The sequence below is a fragment of the Macaca nemestrina genome, chromosome 6 (genome assembly GCF_043159975.1).
Source record: "Macaca nemestrina isolate mMacNem1 chromosome 6, mMacNem.hap1, whole genome shotgun sequence".
NCBI lineage: Eukaryota > Metazoa > Chordata > Mammalia > Primates > Cercopithecidae > Macaca > Macaca nemestrina.
The window spans coordinates 119083129-119108202 of NC_092130.1; the positions used below are offsets into that span (position 1 = coordinate 119083129).

Consider the following 25074-nt stretch of genomic DNA (forward strand, 5'->3'; position numbering starts at 1 on the left):
AAGAACACTAAAAGTTGAACAACCTTGTGAAGCACAGAAATAGAGGTGCTACAAATGGAAAAAAAAAAGTCAAAGTGAGTTGAGGTTGCCATAAACTAACTTGGGCTCTGAATGAAATAAGGTGCAATCTTAATTTTTTCCTTGGCTCATTTTCTCCACCTATTTTAGTGTTATTATCTTTTGCTTGGTTAACTGCATTTTTGTAAGATATCTCAAACTTTTATGAAGCAAAGTTGAATGGATAAATATGAAACACAAAACTACATCTGTGGGCATGGAGCAAGAAGAAATAGAGAAAAGGAATACAGTTCCCATCTGCATGGAAGCTGGGTATAGGCACCATTGACATCACTCTTGGGGTCAAAGATCGATGCCGGGAACTTTGGTTTACTTCTTGTTTCCCACTTTCTTGCCATTTACAAGGCACAGAATCTCCTTTCAAATCCCACGTTTTCTATACACTTTAAAACATGGGGCTGCTTAAGACTTCAAGACAAATAACCAATGGAGTGGAATGAAGATCTCAGAGAGAGAGAGAGAGAGAGAAAGTACATACAGTGTATGAGAGAATTTGATCTATGAAAACAATGCTAATATAAATCAATAGGGAAAGGACAGACTGTTTAGTGGTGGCGTTAGGAAATCTGAGTCACTATATTTTAAAAAACAAAACAATATTCATACTTTATACCAATACAAAGGAAAACTCCAAGTGGACCAAAGACCTAAATGTGAAGGAAAACCATACAGCTAATAGAAAAAAATGTAGACAAATGTAATTGAGAATAGGGTAGAGCATTCTAAAAAGATCCAAAACCCGCAACAATGATGGACAGAGATAGGTGACAGTTTAGGAAAAGAATTACCATCACGAACAAAGTATTTGTTATGACTTAACTGACAAAGGGTTTATACAGGGCATATGAAAGAATTCCTGCAAATCGATAAGAAAAAGACAAAAATTCAAGACAATAATGGGCAAGATATAAAAAGGCAAGTCACAGAAGAGAAAACTCAAATTGCTAACATGTATATGAAGACATGACAAAATATATAGTAAGTGGAGAAATACATATTAAAGCAGCAATGCCATATGCTTTATTCTCATCAAATTCATAAAATTAGAAATGTGATAATGTCAAGTCTTTTGGAGGGCAGGCAGTGTATGAGGAAACGAACTCTTGTGTGCTGCTGGTGGGAATGTGGTGTGGACACTCTGGGGAACAAGGTGGCAGTGCCTAGTTAACTACTGTGCATAAATCTTACTTTGTACAGCAAAATAACCCTTGAAAAATTATCACAAAGGTCCAGAAAAGTACAAGTATGCACGCATATCATTGTGTTGCTTTCTTGGCAGTCAGGAGTTGGAGGCAAATTAGGAGTCCATAGCCAGAGAAACTGTGTAGCAAAATAACATGAAATATAGAATTTGATATATCATTAGAAGCAAAAAACTAGATGCTCAAACAAATATTAAAAACATAATGATGGGTAAAAATATAAGAAAAAGAAAAAAGTTTTTCTTAGCACAATATAGTGTATGTAAAGCAAAAATACATACATGCAAAAATAGCAGATAATTTGTAAGGAAATGCACAATGTCAAGGATAGATATCAAACACTCAGGGTGTAGCCTAACATGGAGATGGAGCTAGGGATGGGGGTAGTTATTCAGAAGGACCTGGAATACATTTAAAAATGAAACAAGTGGCCAAGCGCAATGACTTAGGCCTGTAATCCCAGCACTTTGGGAGGCCAAGGCAGGTGGATCACCTTAGGTCAGGAGTTCAAGACCAGCCTGACCAATATGGTGAAACCCCGTCTCTATTAAAAATACAAAAATTAGCTGGGTTTGGTGGTGGGCACCTGTAATCCCAGCTACTCAGGTGGCTGAGGCAGAAGAATTGCTTGAACCCTGGAGGCGGAGGCTGCAGTGAGCCTGGGCACTCTAGTCTGGGCAACAGAGCAAGACTTCATTTCAAAAAAGAAAAAAGAAACAAGAGCAGGCCATGGCATGAGTGATGATGGTGATACATCATGAAATAAAACTGACGATTCAATTAGCCCTCTGTAACTGAGGTCCAACACAAATGTAGAAAATAAAGTAAAATAAAATAAAACCATCAAAGGATCTTAAATGTTCCTTCTAATTCTAAGAACTGCAGAAAAAATAAACATGTGATGTTAGATTCATTGGAGACCCCCTTTTTCCTCTCTGGTTGTTTATTTTCTTATTAGTAATAACTTGAAAAAAATTCTAATTAGGGAGGCATGAGTGCTAGATATCTTCCAATACTGTTTACTCCTTCTTCTGTAGTAAAAGTAGCCTTTATTATAGCTAGACATGTGCTCATCTGGAATAAAGATGACTTTTTTAAGACTGCCTTGCAGCTAGGAGTGGCCACTAAGTTCTGCTCAATGGGTTTGAGGAGAAACAAGGTGTTTCTCCTCTGAAACATCGTTAATGGTAGAAGCATAAACTTTTCTCCCTCTTCCTGCATCCTGCCAGCTGCAATGTTGGCTATGGTAGCCAGCCACCTTGGAATATGTGATTCATTCTGTCAGTAAGCAAGAATTTGGTACTTAAATGGAAGCAAAAACAAAAACACAAAGCAAGAAAAGCAAGAAAACTGCTATGTATTGTCCAGGCACAGTGGCTCATGCCTGTAATCCCAGGACTTTGGGAGGCCGGGTCATGCAGATCACTTGAGGCCAGGAGTTTAAGACCAGCCTAGCCAACATGGTAAAACCCTGTCTCTAGTAAAAATACAAAAATTAGCCTGGATGATGGTGCACATCTGTAGTCCCGGCTACTTGGGAGGCTGAGACAGGAGAATCGCTTGAGCCTAGTGGGTGGAGACTGCAGTAAGCGAAGATGGGCCACTTCAGACTCTGTCTCAGAAAAGAAAACTGCCATCCATGTATTATTGAGCTGTATGAAATTGACATTTTTCTTTTTGTTTTCTTTTTGATTTCTCAGAAGATGAAACTGACATTTTTATGTCGACAATGACCAAATATCAGCAATTTCATATGGGTTAATCTAATGTACAGATTCATTTGCAATAAGTATTAAAATACTCACTTTTCTCCCCTCATTCTGGGAAAAAGGATGCTAGCCTGGGAGCCTCTTGAGATCATGGACCCCCTCTTTTTCAAACATTTTTAGTGTTCCTCTAAAACTTCTTTTTTAACTAGTGATATTAGATGCATAAACAATGACACCCTAAGAGGGTGTCCCTCAGGAGCAGTCCCTGAGACAGGATTCAAGTACGGGTAGTTTTGGGAGATGGTTCCAGGAAATGTTTATAAGGGCATGGAGAAGTGAGCTGGTAGAGGCAGGGCAGCCAATATACAGGGGTTACTACTTAGCAAATTTCAATTGTTGGCAAGAGGAGCTTACCCCACTGGGGAGCTCTGGGAGACAGTGTAGAGAATTGCTGGTCTTCTACCTGAGGAGCCAGGGAGCTGGAGGGAGCTGGAGGGAGCTGGAGGGAGCTGGAGGGAGCTGGAGGGAGCTGGAGCAGTCATTGCTGCAAGGTGCTGGCATGGGCAGGCATCAGTTCTTCAACACTTCCAGCAGACAGGTTCCAGCAACCAGAGGAAGCCTCCCAGACAAAGAGGTTCAAATGCTGGTAGTTCTGGGTGGGCAGCCAGTATTGCAGTAGTAAGGCCCTAGAAGACATGAGTGCAGCTCCAACCATGAATGCTGCAGGTTAATTGATGGTTTTGCTGAGACCTGGAAAGTCATAGGCGCTCAATAAATATTTTTTTAATAAATTAATAACCTGAAAATTCTCTGATAAAAAGAGTTGCATTCAAGTTTCACTATCATTAAAAAATAAAACAAAACAACCTTGTGTCCTTATTTGTACCCCTCATAGGCCCATGTGAAAATTTTCCAAGGGTATACACATAGGAGCAGAATGTGTCCAGCTGTCTAACTTTTATAAGTCTGAGGATGTATATAGATCCTGGCATGAGTAGTTCCTTAACATTAATCAAAAGTGAACCTTTGTCAACATCATAAATAGCACAAATACACTTGACAAGATCAGAATATACCAGTTAGCAGAAATCAAAACCAAAGCTCACAGACTGACAAAAACAATTCCTTGGAGTGGGTTAACTCTGCAGAGACAGAGCAGAAGGAGAAAGAACCACAAGAGCCTTGTCCTTAACAGCCAGTGCCTGGGACTTGGTCCAAAGGTACCAAAGTGGTAATTCCAGTTTGGGCACTAATTCCCACTGGACCTTAAGCAGGTCAGTTCACTCCAGTCAGCAAAGTAGAGACTAATAAGGGCCTCTCCTCAAGGGCAATAAGGAATAAAGTTTGGAAAGCACTTTAAAATGAAAGCTCCCGTTACAGTTTGCAGAGAGGGAGGCATTCAGAAACACAGCCTATAGGCTTAGCACAGACAAAAAAGGTCAGCATATCCCAGCCTGCGTGCTGATCTAATTAAACCCTGGGCAGCCCTCGCCACTGGCCAAATTCAGATTTCTGTCTCTGCATATAATGTCTAGAAACTACAGATGGATATGAAAGAATCTAAGTTTCCTTCTGCTGAGAAATTAAAATGCAATACTCCTTTGAGTCTCTCTCTGTATGTCCATGTATATGTGCACGTATGAGTTGTACTATATCACCATCCCTCACTTTATAAAAATCTTTGGATTTTTCCTATACTTCAGACACACTCAGGGAAGCAGATAGCATTGTGTTTCATCATGGTAATAATAAGCACTACTAAAACATAATGGGGAGTGCAACTCTATGAACAATCCCTTCATCAGAGGCATCAGTCTCTTTAAACTCATGTAAGAGGGCAGTGCTTTCCGGAAAATATTCATTTATGTTTTTTTTGTTATGCAACTCCACAACTTTGCCTTATTATTTTGTTTTGTCTGCTCTAGAAACATTTAATGGATTACTTGAGACTTCTTTTCACTTTTACTTTTCTTTTGAATTTTACTTGTTAAATTCTGGGATTCCCAGCACTCTAGTGATTGCTCTGCAGGACAGACTTCCGGGACTTTCTACTTCAGGTGAAAACTGTAACTTTCACATCTGCACATAGAGAAGCTTGCCAAAACTATCCTCTAGAGAGAAGAAATTTAAGTCATGTATCATCTATTCCAAGGAACATATTCTATATGTTGCCAGTAGAATTATTTGTCTTTTTTCCAGGATAAAAACTAACCCAAAGACATTCTGGCTTTATTTAAATCATTCACAAACAGAGACATTTATAATGGTTGCTACAGTTCTGCACTATTGAGCAAAGTGCCTTGTTGTTTATATGCCTGTGGTTCTAGTCCTACTATGAGCTTCCAGAAGGAACTGACCAAATATAAAAATACTAGTAATATGAGAGTGCCTTATTACATTAGCTATCTCCAAAGTAAGCTTATATTTGCAAAACATTCAAATAAAGATGACTATCACCTGGTTGTACCATGAGTTATTCAGTCTTAGCGGAAGATCACTAATTTATGATGATAAATTTTTCAGTCAAGTTGTGAATATTTTTCTGTCTTTAAAAAAACCATTTTTCCTGACAGAGCAGCAAAACCAATTTATTTGTTCAACAAAAATATTTTAGGAAATTACTTTGTGCCAGACAGGGAGCTTTAGCATAAAAATGGAAACTCTCTAAAAGGATTGAATGGAAATTATAGAACTGAAAACTACAATATTAGAAATGAAAAATTCATTCAATGTGTTAAAGCAAGACTGAACAGCAACCTTTACTGATCCTGAAGAAAGGATCAGTAAATTTGAAGGCAGTTTAATAGAAATTATTTAAACTAAACCACAAAGAGAAAATGAATGAAGAAAAACAATAGAATGTTTTAGATGTGAGACACTGTTAGATGGTCTGATATACATGTAACTGGTGTTAAAGAATAGGAAGGAATAAGGCAGAAGAAACATTTAGAGATAATGGCAAAGATTTAATCCAAGGTTAATGAAAGACATTAACCCACAAATCAAAGATCAGACTCTCCCAAGAGTTTCCTATGCTCCCTAGAATAAATTCCAAGTTCATAGACTAAAAGCTGCTTTTGATTTGGCTGTGGTTTACCTCTGCAACCTCATTTTCCTGTAGACTTTCCTCAGTGAATTCATTCTAACTCATCTTTCACCTCTTCTTTTAGATCTTTCCCTGGCAGGTGCCTCTGGATACTCAGATTTCAGTTCAAATGTCACCTTCTCTTGTCTAACTCGTACCTCTCTAGTTGTCAACTGCAGCCCCATTCTCACCTCTCTTTTACTCTCTATTTAATTATTTTGGGTTTTTTTCATAGCACATATAATTATTTGAATTTAATTTATGTTATGAATTCACTATTTTATTCTTCACTCATTAGAATGTAAGCTTCTTGAAAGCAGGGAATATGTATTTTTCACCATTGCATAACATCAATTCTTAGAAAAGTGTCTGGCACATAGGTAGAAGGTCATTGTAAGGGGGGTGTGTGTGTGTGTGTGCATGTGCATGCACAGTTTCAGAAACTGTTGGAGCCTGTCAAAATTCTGAGTAGCTCAGCTCACATTTACTGATGCAGCTCACTCTTCCAGCTCATCTGCACTTTCTCCTTCTGATTCTCATGTTGGCAGGACAACAGAACACAGAACATGATATTATCACAATATTTTTACCACAGCAAACACTTAAGGTTACCCTATCCACACAGATGCTTATGAAAATCAAACAGAAGAGAGCATACGAAGCAGGGGGTGAGTGGTTAATTTCTTTTAGACCTGCTGCTTGAACTTACTCCTCTTAGATCTGGAGCTGACTTTTTTTGTGACATTCCTTTCTTCTGATCACTTTTTCTACTCAGAGCTGAGTTGGGGTCAAGAAAGGAAAAATAAACTAGTACTTAAATAAAATAGCATACATTCGAATAGGTCTCTTAATTTTTCTGGGTATTTTATCTCTGTTAACTCTATTCCTACAGCATCTGTAGGAAGAGATAAGTGGGCCAATCTAAAAGGATTTCTACTGAAGTTAGAAAACTGAGGTTCAGAGCAGTTAGGTGACGGAATTAGTCTGTTCTCACACTGCTATAAAGAACTGCCTGAGACTGGGCAATTTATAAAGAAAAAAGGTTTAATCGGCTCATGGCTCCACAGGCTGTACAGGCTTCTGCTTCTTGAGAGGCTTCAGGAAATTTACAATCATGGTGAAGATAAAGGAGAAAGAAGTACATCTTCACATGGCCAGCAGGAGACAGAGTGACAGGGGAGGTGCTACACACTTTCAAACAACCAGATCTCATGAGAGCTCTATCTCAGCACTAGGGCAATGGTGCTAAACTATTGGAAACCGCCCCCATGATCCAATCACCTCTCAGCAGGCCCCACCTCCAACACCAAGGATCACAACTGAACATGAGATTTGGGTGGGGACACAGAGCTAAACCATATTGGTGACTTTTGCAAGATCTCACAGGAAAAATATCTGGGTTCCAGGTAACTAAAGTTGTCTTCTAACATTTTCTGCCAATATTAATCTCATGTTTTCAAACTCTAAGTCTTAGGTTACCTGCTAAGGATGTTTTCATAGATATGACAATGGAAAAACAGAAAATTAAAGATTTCTGATGGGGAGAAACAAATATCAAGAAATAGTCTTATCACAGGGTCAGAACTAAGACCTTAACACTCTCGAATTTCTTATTGCCCTTGTTTCTAATGTGGTCACCATTTAAGCTTATTGTCTCGTTTCCTTCTAGAAACCAAAATGCCAGATCATTATTCCTATCATTTCTTATATTCTGCTAATCAGATAGTTTAGTGTTTTTAACCAGAAGTCCATGCAATTTGAAGACATAATATAGAGGAAATAAACTCCCAAATCCCCTATGAAAGGGGAAAATTAAGGAAGTCATCTTGGTGAACATCTTGCTTCAGATGCCATCTTACTACTTTTGTTTGTGATCTTACTGTTGCCTTAATATCTCTGAAACTTAATCATTGTCATTATGAAACCATCAACCCTAATATAAAATTCTTTTAGTTCTCCAGTTTTCTCCACCTAACAACTTTGCGTCTTTACCAAACTTCTCATTTTATAAAGGATGATGTGAGACATTTTCAACTATGGCTTCAAGGACCGATGAAATAACTAGGTTGCCTAGTACTGTTCCAGATTATCCTCTAAGTTCAACCTAACATTTTTCCTGGGTGAGATTCAGCCAAATACCTTGTCTGATGAGAATAATACTGTGCACATGGAAAGGAGACAGAGCAAAGAGCTTCCAAATACAAACCAGCATAGGAAATAACTTACATACATGTAATACAAAGATATTCATTTAAAAATTACTTAGTGAGAACCTATTCCCCACTTGACCCCAGGCCAAATTCTAAAGACATAAACATAATAAAACACAGTCTCTACACTCAAGTTCATAGTGAGGAAAACCTACTGAAACTATCCAAATTCCAGGAGTGGACTTTGTAGCTAAAGAGTATTTATGAAGGTCCTTTGTAATCTATGAAAATGCTAAGTAAATATGAAGCCTATTTTGAAACAACCACACAACATTTGTAAAAAAAACTTTATTATTCAAAAACTTATTTTCTGATCTTTTTGCCTCAATCTTATCTAAATGGCATTTCAGACTCCTGAGTTCCTCTTACCGAATGGAAGAATGGCCAGTTCAGATGGTTGGTAACATATCCAACACTTTTAGCATGTAATATCCACTCAACAATTTTTGTTGAATGAATGAAAGCAGGCAGAATTTGAATAATAAACTGAGATGGGATGGGGCATAGGAAGGCAAGATATGGAAATGGAGTTTCACTGAGAGTAAATATACACAGCAGAGGTTTTCCTACTTTCTTGGGGTCGTAATCCCATGAGAAAAATCGAAGCTAATTCTGACTGCTCCAAACATTTTATGTATCAAGCAGAGACTTCATGATACAGGACCTTGACGACACTTCAGGATTGGTTAAAAAAAACAAAACAAAACAAAAAAACCACAACTTTTCTGTCTGACTTTCTTTTAGGAAAGATACTTCTAATTTTTTCTTCCTTTGTTTTATTTTTAATTGTAGGATTTTAAATACCTTATTCATTGGGCTCATTCAATGTGCTCTTTTTGTTGTATAGGTTACATAGGCATCTCAGAGGCATAGAGATATTTAGTTGAATGAATAAATAGATCTAGAAAAGTATCATCTTATTTTGGCAAAAGAAGAAAGGTGAGAAAGGCAGGGAAACTCAGGGAAATTGATGCTAAGAGTGGCCTCAAGAAAGGTGAGATTTATAGTTCATGGCCATACCAAGGAATTAAGTTACAGATGATCCTTCCATCGGCACCGTAGGTGGCACCTCCACTAGAACAATTAGAATCATTTCTGAGCATCAATCTCCTAAATTCTAGAGATGCATGAAAAGATTAGATAAACTCAGTTTTCTAACTTCAGTATAAATTCTTTAAAATTTGCTACTTATCTCTTCATATGGATGCCACAAGCATACAGTTAATAGAGATTAAATACTTGGAAAAATTAAAAGACCTATTCAAATGTATCCTATTTCATTTAAGTACTAGTTTGTTCTTCCTTTCTTGACCCCAAGTCAGCTCTCAGTAGAAAAAGTGGTCTATGAGAAAGGAATGTCACAAAAAAGTCAGCTCCAGATCTAAGACGAGTCTGACTAAGTTCAGGCAGCAAATCTAGAAGAGATTAACTCCTCATCCCCTGCTTCCTATTCCCTTTTCTTTTTGATTTTGATGGGCATCTGTGTGGATGGGGTACCTTAAGTTTGCTGTGATAAAAATATTGTGATAGTATCATGTTGTGTATTCTCTTGCTCTGCTGTGATGGTTAATACTGAGTGTCAACTTGATTGGCTTGAAGGATACAAAGTATTGATGTTGGGTGTGTCTGTAAGGGTGTTGCTAAAGGAGATTAACATTTGAGTCAGTGGGCTGGGAAAGGCAGAGCCACCCTTAATCTGGTGGTCACAATCTAATCAGCTGCCGGCAAATATAAAGTAGGCAGAAAAACGTGAAGAGGTGAGACTGGCCTAGCCTCCCAGCCTACATCTTTCTCCTGTGCTGGATGCTTCCTGACATCAAACACGACTCCAAGTTCTTCGGTTGTGAGACTCGGACTGGCCCTCCTTTCTCCTCAAGCTTGCAAACAGCCTATTGTGGGACCTTATGATCATGTTAGTTAATACTTAATAAACTCCCATAAATATATATATATGTTAATACTTAATAAACTCATATATATATATATATATATATATATAAAATTCTATTAGTTCTGTCCCTCTAGGGAACCCTGACTAATACACCTGCCAACATGAGAACCAGAAGGAAGAAGTGCAGACGAGCTGGAAGAGGAAGGTGTATGAGGAAATATGAGCTGAACTATTCAGAATTTTGACAGGGCCCAATAATTCCTGAAACCTTTGATGTCTGTTTTATACACACACACACACACACACACACACACACACACTGACCTCCCACTGTGTGTCAGTTAAAATAATGGAATCCCAGAAGGGTTAACTTGACTGAGTCTGAGAAAGCATTACTAGATATCCAAGGACAAAGAAAGAATAAAACTATTTTTAAAAATCTGAAAAGGTTAAAAGCTCTGAGAAAAGAGTTAAGATATGTCTTAAGAATTCAAAAGCCCTCAAAGCTAGCAGATAATAAAGGGAAGAGTGAGTTGACAGTGACAACAAGGCAAATTCTGGGCTTGAATTGCAATCTTTAGGTTCCAGGCTTAGGACTCTCAGAAATTTCATAGCTCCTTGGTTTTGAAATAATGTAAACAATGGCCTACAAAGACATTCCTGAGAAGTAAACTGGACTGCAGATGAGAAGCTGGACCCAAGGCTCAGGCTAGTGTTAAGATTGTGCAGTCTGCTTCTCTGTGAAACTTTCTTGGGGTGAGAAGTTTACGGACAACAACTGGAAGAACTCTGTCTGTAGAGAGGCATGGCCCAATTGCTGCTTCCTCTTTTCTCCTGTGGGCAAGTTTCATCAGTCTCAGAGCCCTGCTCTTCGTTATGGCAAATGGGGTGATGGCTGTAGTTCCTGTCTCAGTCTTATTGGTCTCTCACACCCTGTCAGCGACCCAGGACATGGTAAGCACTCAAGCAGACCATAGTTATTTAAAACTGATGCAGGGGCTGCCATGACTTAATAATACATTAATGACCAATATTTCATTACTGTGGGTTTGGGGACAGTCAGCTTGAATAGCAGGAGACTAAACCAGAGTGACCGAAGAGCATCAGAGGATCTCCAATAGCACTGGTGGCAAAGGTCCACAGTGAGACAGCCACAGGGCAAAGACAACTGACTTTCTTTACTGAAAAACTACTTTGTGTCAGAGAACCCACTATAAGGAATCATATTAGAGGTGAAGTTTCTCATGCATGGAGAGACTAGGAGTGATGGCTGACCCCAATATCTTTTTTTTTTTTTTTTTTTTTTTTTTTTTAAAGAAATGGAGTCTTGCTCTGTGGCACAGGCTAGAGTGCAGTGGCATAATCATAGTTCACTGCAGCCTTGAGCTCCTGGGCTGCATGTATCCTCCATCCTCAGCCTCCTAAGTAGTTGGAACTACAGGTGTGTGCTACCGCATCCAGCTAATTAAAAAATTTTTTTTTTTGTAGAGACAGGTTATCACCCCCTTGCCCAGGCAAGTATAGAGAGCCATGTTCTGGCACGGTGGCACAGTGGCTCACGCCTATAATCGCAGCACTTTGAAAATCCTAGGTGGGAGGATTTCTTGAGCTCAGGAGGTCAAAACAAGCCTGGGCAACATAGTAAAACCTTGTTTCTACAAAAAAAATTTTTAATGTAGCTGAGTGTAGTGGTGCACGCCTCTGTCCCAGCTACTCAGGAGACTGAGGCCAGAGGATCATCTAAGCCTGGGAGGTCAAAATCCGCAGTGAGCCGTGATCACACCACTGCACTCCAGCTTGGGAGACAGAGCAAGACCCTGTCTCAGGAAAAAAAAAAAAAAAAATGTTTAAAGAAGACAATTAATTTAGATATTTCAGGATTCCCACAAAATATCAGCAGCTAATAAAATCCTGTACTAGGCCTTACCAAGAGAAAATAACATTTACCCCTATATTTGATGCCTCTCCCATAAAGTCTCAATTTTCTTTTGCTATTTTTAAAAATGATGCCATGAAAATATAAAGCAGCTGAAATGAATTATGAGTCCTTTTGTGGGAGGAGAAGGGGGAAAATCTTTCCCCAGGGGGACATTTTTTAAAGTTCCTCTTTCTATTTGAAATGCTTCCTGACTTGAAGGCTTGCAAGAATTTCACAATTAGATGGGTGCAGGGAAGAACAGTTCTGCAGAGTAGCAGAAGAACATTTCTTGCAAATTAAAAAATTATTTGGTTCTGTCGCTAACCTTATTCAAAACTCACTCAACGGTTTACAAAATGCTGGTTCCTCTTAGTTATTTCTTATCAGTGTTCTTACGCATATAAGTGTATAAAATACACTGTATAAAATTATGAATGCTAATTGCAAGATTTTCATGTTCTTAATATTAACAAAGATACATCACAAGCCATCTTTGTTAATCAGCAAATTAAACCTATTATACCAAGTTGACTTCTAAGATTTGTCAAAGTATAATTTTTTTAAGTTAAAAAACTTAACTCTCATAAAACATATAGTGAGCACATGTCAAAGATTTATTTACCTCAGCGAGAGAAGAAGCAGAATGACAAAGCTGGAATAAAGAAGAGTATGACAACCATCATGTGGATAGTCATTTGAAGTAATTTTGGAGTGAGAGTGCAAAGTTAGACGCCAAACTGGTTAATGTCCTACAGGGCAATAAAGCCATAACCATCTGGGTTACCTTTTTTTTTCTGGACAGATGTCATTAGCAATGTAACATTTTCTATGGGATAACATCAAACTTTACAAAGTCTGAGCCTTAATTAGTAAGATACACAATGTTACCTCCCCCTAGAATATCAGATGACTTTTGGGCAAGCAGATTAAAAGGTACACATTAATCTTTTTTCTTTATTTTCAAGATTTGGATAACACTTCTTAATGGATCTTAGAAAAACATGCAGGAAAGCCCAGAATTCTCCAGGAAGAGTCCAGTATTCCCATCTTTATTAATCTGGCTTAGCTGGCATTTGTATTGTCATGGGAGAGACTCGGGATAAGGACAACATAAATAGGAAAGCTTGATCGAGAATTCCCTTACTTCACAGTCACTGCCTAAATGCAGATATTAACACTTAAAGTCAGCGGATGTGAAACTAAACAGAAAGCTGACCCCAGCCACTCTCATAGCTCGCTGCTGTTTCAGGTCTCCTGACATGACAGTGCTCACATCATTTGCGCCAGAGAAGCCCCAGCCTCACACAGCACCCTCCTCAACCCAGTGCTTCTCCCATCCACTCACTTCCCCACCACTGGGGACCCAAGCAGCCTACTTCCTCTGAATTACCATACTTATCCTCACTTATATTTTGGCTTTGTTTCACTGTTCCCCCGGATTTTATGGTTGCATTCATACTGCAGTATAACCAGTATAAAGCAATACTTAATGATTTCGTATTTTTTCACACACTTTCTGTGGACAAAGCCCAGTGACAGGTCTCTCTCATCTCTTTCTTTTTCAGTTCACACCAGGACCTGGCCTGGTTGTCACAGATATATCCACAAGAGCTTAAATTCTTATAATCTGCTAATTCTTTCACAGTCTGTCTGCGAGGCAGAGCACACCTGGACAGCTTGAACTACCGGTCAGATATGAATCTCTTCATGAGGAGCTTAAAATAAAATCGGATGGAGAAAAACAGAAAAACCAGAAACACTGCCCCACCTTTGTTTTTCTAAGCCACTGCTAAAGAGTCTGCATACAAGTTAAGCTTGTGACACAAAGTTTAAACTCAAGATGTGCGCATTAGGGAGCAAGTAATTGGGACCCACTGAGTTGGGCCTTCTTGGAGTAGGTAGCTTTTCATACCCACTGGGAATGTCTTGTCTCTTTTTCACAGCCACCTAGATCTTATTTTCAAAACTTAAATCTCAGTTTCTTAAGGAGCTTCCAGTGGTTTTCCATCCCACAACCTCCTGTGGCACTCATGGTAGGAATCAGTTGCCTGGTATTACACACATGCTATATGTTGCCAACATTCTCTCAGCTTGAAGCACGACTCACAACTCCTAAGCAGGATGGCACGGTTTGCATGGTTCTGGTTGCATCTTGCACTTCTTTATATATAAGAACCCTCACAGCTCTGTGTTGGAGCTCAATACAAATTGCTTTATTTTTTTGAAGTTAGACCTGAACTGAGCTATTAGGAAAAGAAGGATGAGGTTTGGATAAATGAGCGGAAAAATAACGAAGCAAAGGCATAAAGGTAGAGGAGTGCCTGGAGGAAGTTAGGTGTGGCTGTGCAGAGCTGCAGTGGAGATCCACTTATCCTAGAAGGAGAGTCAGCCAGAATGTGAGAAAGGAGGAAGGGTAGCTTAAAAGGGATCGCATGAGCTTGAGGGAAATGTCACCCTCTGTTTCATAGCGCCTACTAATGTGTTAATGAGCCCTTAGTGGTGTTTAATGAATAAGCGAATAAGTGAGTGAATGAACTAATGAATAGAATATTTTTAAATCCCTCTCTCTCTCAGTTTTAATTCATTTCAACCTTGCTTTTTAGTCAATGCTATACTCTCCAAAATAGTGTGAGAGCCTTCTGGTTTGCTGTGAAATGATATAATAGACAAATTTCACCATATAAAATGGGATAAATATCTGGTTTTAACTTACGCATTGATTGCTTTTCTTTTGGTCTAACATTATTATGCATGTACAAAATCCTTAGAAAATACTTCCTAGGCCCCTCAAACTATAAAGCTGGCAACACAGCACCCAGGCCGACTTAAAATAGCCATCAGATTAATTATATTGCCTTGAAGCAAAGATGTGGCCAAAACATTGATTAGTTCCCTTTATTCCAAAGATTAAACTTTTTTAAAATTAGAAATAATTAAGTCTGAAATGTTCCTAATTCGTGCAAGGAAAATGCCCTTAAAAAAACAAAAAATCTGTAGGTTTGGTTTTTTTAAATTAAAATGTGATGGGCTTTTTTTCCTCAATTTTACTGTAGAACTCACACTTCTAAACTTCTAGGAAAGAACCTATACTCCGAGGAAATATTTCAAAATCATTTAAAATTAGATAAAAATCAGCAAGTGTGAAAATGTCCCCATGACTGTCTGAAAATACAATTCCAATGTTAGGATTGAAGGCATGATGATTTGTTAAAATGGCACAGGGGGAGCACATGTATTCAGTTACTTAATGATGTAAAGAGGACTTCTCCTGATCCTTTAAGCTCATTTCTATAAAGTTGACATTTTAATTGGTCGAAGTCAGCCCTGTGCACACTTCCAGCAGCCTGAATGGTAAGGTGTCTCCAACAAAATGCATCCCATGACCTCTGGAACAATGCAGGGTACATAGGTAGGTCCTCAATAAAAATCACTAAAAACTGAGTAAATGTGATTCAAACACGGAGAAATAGTGGCAACAAGATGGCCAGACACAGTATGTGGAGTCGGGCAGGCAATGGCATGCCCTTGTTATGCTGGTGTCCTCCATAGCACTTATATTCTGTCATGTATGGTTGGGAAACTACGTGTGCGCAAACCATTTCCTAACACAAGTTTCAGGATCCTTGAAGTCAAGGCCACGTTCCAGGCCTCCTCACATTTCCCACCATGCTCAGCAAGCTGGGAGGCGAGCAGGCATCCATCTGCCAGCCAGGTTCAGTTCTGCCTCTGGCCAAGCACCGGCTGCCCATCTCCCCAGGTCCCTCTGTAGTCATGAGACGGGGGCTAAAAAGAGGATATAATTAAAGGATCAGGAAGTAAGGAGAGAGTGTGGTGTAAACTGAGTAAGCAAACAGGTCGGGACAGTAGGTCTGAGGGGAAAAGCCACCTGGGCCATTACACTGTAACAAAATGAAAATCCAGATTCGTTATTGTTCTCAGTAGTTTAAAAAATATGTTTTGGGAACAACCATTTTTATAGAGATGAGAGGGGCAACATACACTAGAAGAATCTTTCTCATAGGAATGAGTTTGTTTGTCCTTTTTAAACAAAGAAGCCAACATGAGTTAGTAATATAATCTTGCAGTTAAAAACCAACACATCTCCACCAAAACAAAAACAAAAAACAAAAAAATCCCCAGCAATATAATATATTTCTGTCCATCTTTTTAGCCCTCTTGGGTGACAGAGGAACCAGCTGCCCAGAGAAGAAGACTTGGGGGAGTGGGTAAGGGTCTACCCTCACCCCAAGGACAGCATTACAAGGGGTTCAGGGTGAGGGGAGACAGGAGGTGGAGGCACTTTCTGTCTTTTCAAACTGGGCACTTCTCATCTGGTCCAGTTCTTTGGCAAAGATAAGGACACCAACCGGGACCTCGCAGTCCCTCGACTCAGCACAAAGCTTCCTTAGATTAGTGACCAAACTAATTTTTATGACATGTCATTCCAGTAAGGGCACGGCTGCATTTCACAGATGGGCTTCCCCCAGATAGTGACTGTTGATTGGCCGAGTTGGGATCTGGCTGGATTAGGGAAATTTAAGCTGACAGCTGGTCTTTTTGCATGAGAGCATAAAGCCCCTGTTGTTGGAGGAAGCAATGGGAGCTGGTCAGACCTCATGGCCAAGTAGGAGGGCTTGCTCTTAGCAGAGGCCAACACTTCCCAAGCTAAGATGACTTTTAAAAAACAACGATTGTGCAAGTACAGTTACACTGTACATGCCCAGAGGATCTCAGGTCCTGCCCAAAAGACCACAGCAGATAAGAAAACAACCCAGTAGAACATATGGGAAAAGAGAATAAAACTTAAAGAAGCCCACGTCTAGGTGGAAATCCCAGAAGTCCTAATCACTAAGGAACTTGGCGTCCCTAGAGTAATGAGTCACCTCTGAGTCTCCTCTGGATTTAGTTCACATTATCGGTGAGTCCTGAGAACAGGGATTTAAAATGTTTATTTGCCCAAGGAAAGACCTGGATGTATTTAGAAATACAACTACTAATAAAAGTACGTGTGTGTGTGTTTGTGCACTCACATGCAAGCATGCTCTCATGCCATTGTGCCGACAGAGAGCTTAATGTGTTAATGCGTCCAATCCCTCAACGGCCCTATGAGAGAGGCACCATTATTTTCTTCTTTTTATGGAGGAGGAAACTGAGGCTTAAAGAGATTAGGTAACTTCTGGGCTACTCTGGGAGCCTAACCAGTATTAATAACAATGGTTTCCAAATTAGAGATCACACCCCATTAAAGATCATAAAATCCATATAGTGGGTCGCAAAAAGGCTTTAACAGAAAAGAAAAAAAAAATCCGCGTGCTGCATGTAAAGTAAGAGAAAAATTGATTCATGGGGCCGGGCGCGGTGGCTCACGCCCGTAATCCCAGCACTTTGGGAGGCCGAGGCAGGAGGATCACGAGGTCAGGAGATTGAGACCATCCTGGCTAACACGGTGAAACTCCATCTCTACTAAAAATACAAAAAAAATAGCCAGGCATGGTGGGGGGCGCCTGTAGTACCAGCTACTAGGAAGCTGAGGCAGGAGAATGGCGTGAACCCAGGAGGCGGAGCTTGCAGTGAACTGAGATCGCAGCCACTGAACTCCACCTGGGTGACAGAGCGAGATTCCATCTCAAAAAAAAAAAAAAAAAAAAAAAACCGAAAAAGAAAAACTATTCATTATCCTTTCCATTCAGTGATATAGATGCTATATGCTGTGGGTTACAATATCAAATATAGTAGCCTGAATAGTTTTGCCTGCTTTTGAACTTTGTATAAATGAAATGATGTAACATGTATTCCTTTGTGTCTGGTTTCTTTTATTCAACATTTTATTTGAGAGAACCATCAATATTATTATTGTAGTTCATTCATTCTTGTTATTGTGTTATATATGTATTCAACACACGTATTGTATATTGTGTAACTACACACAACTTTTTTAACCAATCTCCTGCCAATGATATTTGGGTTGTTTCTACCTTCTTACTAGGATAAACAACGCCATGAACATTTGAGTATGTGTCTTTTAGCAAACATGTGTACACATCCCTATTGGCGATGTACCTGGGAGTAGAATCGCAGGGCCGTGGGGTATGTGGGAGTTCAGTATTAGTAGACATTGCTAAATAGTTTTTCCCACAGTAGTTATAACAATAGTTTAAATGTACCAGTAATTTAAGTGTTTTTCTTTCTGTGACAATTTCTCTGGGAAAATGCTTTCTGCAAGGTGCAAGTAGAGAAGTGTTCATGAACACATCTGCTCCCTCATCCTCTTTTCCTTCCTAGTCTCACCCTCCATCCGTCTATAACACTGAGTGACTGAGGAGGTGGGGGCTTGGATTGCTTTTTCTGACATAACTTCAGAGCAGAGCAGGAGTGTGTGCATATTGGATATGCAGTAGCAGACTGCCCTGTAAGGGAAGGTCCCACTCTATGACCGGGAGGATCCCCCTTGACACTCCTGTGACTCCTCGCCCCCACTAGTCAATCCTGTGCTACCCAGGACACTAGGGAGACCACCCTGGCCCCCTGGCCACTGCCAGCTCCTTGTCATCTAAAGCCTACCTGATTTATTAGAGCATTAGCTGTCCTGCAACCCTCTCCTTTCAGAGGAAAGACATCAGGTAACAGGGACAATGACCTACAATCTCCCACTACAATCAACCACTAGAATCTAGTGAACACTATGTTTGTAATGAAGGAAAAGGTAACAAAATGCAAGAGAGACTGAGCCTGTAGCCCCTGAGAGGACTGTCTTCAGAAACAACGGACAAACAGAAAACACATACAAGTCACAGTGGCAAGGCAGCTGAGGACTGGGGAAGGCCTCTGCATTTTTATGTGCCAGACAGTGATGAGGACACCTCACATCATTTGCCCAGCAACAGTCTCCCGGGGGCACAGAGCCACCCCATGACGCCCCCCCACAAAGGCCGTGCTCTCACTTCTCTCCCTGACATGAACACCCAGCCCCACTCTGCCCACACGCAAGAACTGCCCATCCAGGCAGCCTTTTCCATACTCCTTTCCCCATAGGCCTAGAGTCTTTGCAAGGAGGCCATTGACTGTTTGAGGTCACAGGCAGGGTGGTGGTGTGTGGCTGTGGAGCTTGTGGCCTACTGGGGTGAGTGAGGGCTGCCATCCATCCAAGCATCTGTCAACCCAAGGGACTGTGTCATCCCAGAGCTGGCCCTTACTCTAATATACACAAAGGCACCACAGGATGGAAGGGCTCTACTGCTTCCAGTTCTCCCATAAACTGCCCCCTAATCCCCTACTCTACTCTGATTCTGGACTTAGAAGCTACCTCCAAGCAAAGACAGGAGTGACTACAGAGCAAGAGACATTGAGACGTTGACTCAAGTTTGGTAGACCTGAGCCACATGTGGCATCCAGCACTTGGAACACGGCTAATCCGAGCTGACATGCGCTGAAAGTGCACACCACACAGTAGATTTCAAAGACTTAGTTTAAAAAGATTTTGAAAAAGAAAATATCTCATTATTTTTATACTTTTTGTGTTGAAATGATAATATTTAGAATATATTGAGCTAGGGAAAATACATTATTAAAATTAATTTCATACATTTAAGTTTACTTTTTTTAGTGTGGCTATGAGATAATTTAAAATTATATATGTATCTCACATTATATTCCTTTAGGCTAATGCCACTCTAAAACTAGACCACATGGGCTCAAGCCAATTGCTTGCACTTTGGAAATAGCTTACTTCCTTTGGGTCTCAGTTTCCTCCTCTGTAAAGTGGGAATGCTAATGTACCTCCCTGACATTGTTGTTAGAAATAAATGTGTTCATATATGTGAAGTGTCAAGAATTGTACCAAGCACAAAATAAATGTTTTCTAAATGTCAGATATGACTATTAACATTGTATCCGGTTCTCTATGAGAAATAAAAAAAAGGTGACAGCTTGTATAGCTCTTCTCTACCCTGGTCTCCAGGGAAACCAAGCATAACCAACCAAACATAGGGGGAAATCAATTCTTTGCACTCCTGAGACACTTACAAGATTAATGATGATAAGTCAGGAATGCCTGTCCTTTGATATAGGTGTCATACACACAGGAGTCATGCTGCCCTTTTATGATGAGCTCGACCCACAGTCTTTTTTTTAAGAGACAAGGTCTCACTATGTTGCTTATAGTCTTTTGATGAAACCAGATCATGTACTATTCTTCCCAACCCAGAGAATACTGGGAAGAATTTTCCCTATGGTGCCAATTAGGCCACAGATCAATAGCTGCTATGAAAATATGTCCCCATTTCTAGTTAAAATAATTACTACCAATGTTTTCAATTTATCAGAACCCTGATGTCTTTTTTTAAAAGTCATGATTAAATTTGCAAATAGATAAACACATTAAGATAGAGATTGAAATCCATTTGGAACTTCAGAATATTTAATCTAAATCTTCAGCTTATATGTATGTAATAGTCTGTTATGGTTTTTTTCCCCTGAACGGTTTTTAAGACCCTTGCTTTGCGCTACAATGGTGCCTGTTGTTCTCAACTCATTGAAAAACAAGTTCTGATCTTTTCCTTTTAAAGTATTCTGTTTCCAAATGCTTGTCTTGTTTAAAAAAAAGAAAAAAGAAAAGAAAGAAAGAAACCAAAAAAAAAAAGCCCATATCCTGGTGCCATGAATTGGAGGCTGCATTTTTCTCTAGTTAATGGCACACTATTTACTTTCTAGATGTGTAAATGAGTAATGAGTCCCTGGGGGGAAAGATAGTATTGAAGAGCAAATAAATTCCATGGATAAGATCCATAGAATTCTTAAAAATGATTATAAACTCATGCTTTCAGCTATTAATAGTAAGGGTTTTGTTGCAGAGTAAGAACACTGAATTGAATTATACAAGTGGGGAAAGAGAAATGCATTTCCATAATTCACTTTGAATTACAGAGGTTCAATTTCTATGTTCCTGTGTTCTGGTTTCAAAAAAATAATGTTAAATATAAGGAGAATGATTCTTTGGAGAAGGCAAAGTTCTTTTCTATGAGATTTATAAAGCCTGGGTGTTGTTTTTTTCCCCCACTTGGGGCATTGCAAATTGTTTCTGTGATCCTAGTAAAATATCTCCAGAGACTTACTAGCAACAGGCATGGCTAATTAACACAGCCAGGGAATGTGGCGCCTTCCCTGGGTTTCTGAGCCTTTAATCCAGAGCAAGGCCCACTCTTCTTTTCGTGTCCCCAAGGCCGTTAAATACTTATCAGAGATCCAAGAACTTTAAATCTGGGCCAAGAGGCAAAGCCAAACAAGGAACATTGAATTGGACACTGTCCCTAAACCTTCAGAGATTAAGATGTGTATGACAACTCAGAAAACATGGTTTATGGAAAATGTTGAAAAAGGTAGACAAAGGAAGGCCTAAGGAAAATGAAGACAGATTTGTAGTGTGACTTAATAGGGAGTAGAGGGATGATGAAATGACCTATCCAGGTTCCATCTAACCTTAGAGCTATGCCACAACTGGGGCAGAGCCATTATTTTTCTTTATTTTTTGGTCTCACATAAATTTAACTTCATCATCCTAGACTAAGAGTCTTTGTTCCTACAAGAAATGCCATAATGAATTAGTATATGTGAATCCTGGGTCATATCATGTTAACATTATATGTGACATATAATATTAAGCTGCAAATAGAAACTACAGAAGCACGATTCCTGCCTGGATGTTTGTTGAAAATCAGAATACCATTATTCTAGTGAAACGTTAAAGAAATAATTTGTCGTGTCTCTATTGACAGAACAGAGAATGATTCCTTTTTGGGGATTTTTGTAGGCAATGGAACAAGTTAACCACAGAGGCAGACAGAATTTTGCAGTAATCCCCAAGGTGCAGTCCCCAGTTCTATGCTTGCTCACCTCTGTCCTCTCCAACACAGAGGGTCAGCTTGTCAACTTTAAGAGGGCACAAAGCTGGCAAGAATAATAACTAAGCTTGATGACAAAATCAGGGTTTTGATTATAGGGTTTGTGTTGAAGGGGGTACTTACAAAACTATATTTAACAAGCCTAAATGCAAGGACATTCAGAAAGTCATCTTCACAAGGACTGGTTGAAGGTGATCCACTTGGCATCACTGATGTGAAAAGGACCCATGGGCTTCTGTGTTTTGGTTGAGGACAAGCCATGGGCTTCATCAAAACATGATGAAGCTGAGTTAATATAAGGATAAAATTCTAGTGTAACGGCAAGACTCCCATTTACTTTGTACTCATTAAACCACATCTGGAATATGGCGTTTTCCTTTTTGGGCCACTGAAAACTGAGGAATGAGCAAAAGAAAGTGACCAGAATATTTTACAGGGAATAGAAAGAAACAGAAATGAAACGATTTTTTTTTTTTTTTTTTTTTTTGAAACGGAGTCTCACTCTTGTTGCCCAGGCTGGAGTGCAATGGCGTAATCTCGACTCACTGTAACCCCCACCTCCCAGGTTCAAGCAATTCTCCTGCCTCAGCCTCCCAAGTAGCTAGGATTACAAGTGCCTGCCACCACACCCAGCTAATTTTTGTATTTTTAGTAGAGATGGGGTTTCACCATGTTGGCCAGTCTGGTCTCCAACTCCTGACCTCAGGTGATCTGCCAGCCTTGGCCTCCCAAAGTGCTGGGATTACAGGCGTGAGCCACCACACCTGGCCGAGAAAGGACTTTTGCGTTGACACGAGAATTGTCTTCAAACATTCCAAGAGGCATCAATTGCACAGATAATAGTAAGACCTACCTGGGAAAAATGTGTGCTTTGTATTAATAGCTGAGTATTAACAGGAATGCAGCAGGTCCCTAAGACACATCCTTTGTTTCTCCTTAAGTAGGGTCCTAGCATTATATGTAGCCTTGTCCACCCAAAATTGTAAGTTTCTACCTCCATGAACTCCCCTCATCTGCTCTCACTAGGCTGCTTTAAAGCCTTCAGAGGCTCTTCTCAAATGAAGCATTTTGACAATATACATCTCACACGAACTGTAATTTCTAGCACGAAAAGAATTTTTAGAAATTTTAAATAAAACATGTTTTTTGAAATTATTTGATTATGAAAAAACTGATTTAGTTTATAAGGAGAATATTTGGAAATCTTTGGAAGATCTACCTATAAACTGCTTGTAAATGTACTGGGATTTTGTTTTAAGGTCTATAATTAATTAAAGTGATAGAATGCTGCTGGTCGATATTTAGTTAACTGTTTATTAATTTCGTGTTTATGAGGTTGTCATATATGTATGTGTGTAATTGCTATATATATTATAATACAAATACGTTAGGTCTTGTATTTTCATAATCCTTTTCAAAGCACATGGGTCCTAGTCACAGAACTCACAATGACAAGTTGATAAAATGGCTCTGCTTATTTCAAGTTGATAAAAAGTCTGTTCCATGGTAAGCGCTCAGTATTTGACGACTCAGTTAAAATACTGACTCATCAAATAGCAACTAGAAATTTCTAGTTCTTTTCACTGCTCAAAGCTCAAAAGAGGGAATTAAAAGATGAGTGGGAATGAGAGGGGAGGGGCAGCAGCTGTCTTCGAATTTCTGTGGATCCTCTTTGCCAAGAAAAGATACATCCTAATTTGGTTTTTAATTGCAGGTGTGATTGTCCCCAGCGCTGCACCAGAGACATTACCATGTTAATAGCAGGAAGTGTACTGGGATCAGACAAGATAGGTCCCATTTAGCGCAGGAGTTGAGTCACAGCTCTTCTAAAAAAAAAAGAGGATTCTAAATATACTGAAAGGGGGGACTAGCTGCTGGATATTGGGAAGGGTGCCTTTTTGCAGGTCTTTTTGAAAAAGGCAACAGATTAAGCAGTGGATCAAAATATAAGTGAAAGACTTGCCCACCAAGTTAAAAAGCAAAAAAGAACCGAACTAAACTAAAAATAGCTCCAACCCAGAGATCAAGAGGACTATTTTGTCCAAGGAAAGAATAGAAGTGGCCCGCTTACACTCCGCCAAGCCACTAGCTTCAAGTGCATCATTGTGCCAATAGCGGAGGGTCTGAAAGGCTTCATTATTAAGAAGTTAATGCTTGACAGCAGCCGACTCCACCACAGCAAAATTGCCAGCCTCCGAAAGACTGCCTCCTATGAGTCTTGGGTTAATTACTCAAATCTCCAAATTATCCTTCAGGGAACAAAATGAAGCATGCAGAATCAAAAGCAGATCTGTAGCTTAGATTATGAAAAGGGAGTGGGTTCCTTTCCATTTTAAAAAATGATTATTTCTATTGTAGGAACCACAGAGGGGAAAGGGAAAAAAAAAAACAAAACAATAAAACCTGCCCCTGTACCAAGCAGGCAATAAATGGCTGGCAGCTGTACAGCCCAAGGGGAGAACAAAATCTGCCCATATAAATATTCACATGAAAGTGTTGTCTGAATCTCCTAAACAAGTCACCCCAAATCAAATTGCTTGAGAAGAATGAGGGTGCTGAAATGGAGACAAACACCCCAAGTCTTGCTCCTGAAAAATATATTCACTAGCTGCCATTTTCCAAAATAGCTGAATGTACTCAATCAAGCCACCTACTATCTACTGAAAATACAGTAACTACTTAAACATTATTTCTCCCTCCACGTGCACATATATTTATTTCCTAGCCTTATTTCCCACTTCAGGAAGCAAATCCATTTTTTAAAATGTTTTTTATTTAGAACCACAGCCACCAAAACATTTTATTTTTTTCCTGCTTCCCCCCGCCCCCATCAGCCATGGCTGTCAGAGGCTCCCAAAACTTTCTAAGGGAAGTATTTCTCAAACAGAGATCTCTGGGCATATTTTTGGAAGGGGAGGGGGCTCCATGAACTATAAGAAAATTTAAAATTTTTTTAATTTAGTATTTTTGTGATGACGATAATTTTATTTTTATCACTTAGACAACATTTCTATTCTGCAGTGGTGATTTGCTATCGCATGACTTTCATGGAGGAAGACTTCAATATTTTAAGTCAGTGTTTCTC

At 39.5% G+C, this 25074-nt stretch overlaps 1 long non-coding RNA gene across 6 annotated transcripts in view; it reads right to left on the reverse strand.

Annotated features, from left to right (window-relative positions):
* LOC105499401 (uncharacterized) overlaps nucleotides 1-25074 on the reverse strand; it is a 113346-nt gene that overhangs the window by 26656 nt on the left and 61616 nt on the right. The window contains exon 7 of one of the 6 annotated variants that reach the window (XR_011625016.1): nucleotides 3455-3709. The exons of 4 other annotated variants lie outside the window; for them this stretch is intronic. This is a non-coding gene — a long non-coding RNA (uncharacterized lncRNA). Of the gene's footprint in view, nucleotides 1-3454; nucleotides 3740-25074 lie in introns of those variants that run through there. One more of the 6 variants, XR_011625014.1, reaches the window with a different exon arrangement.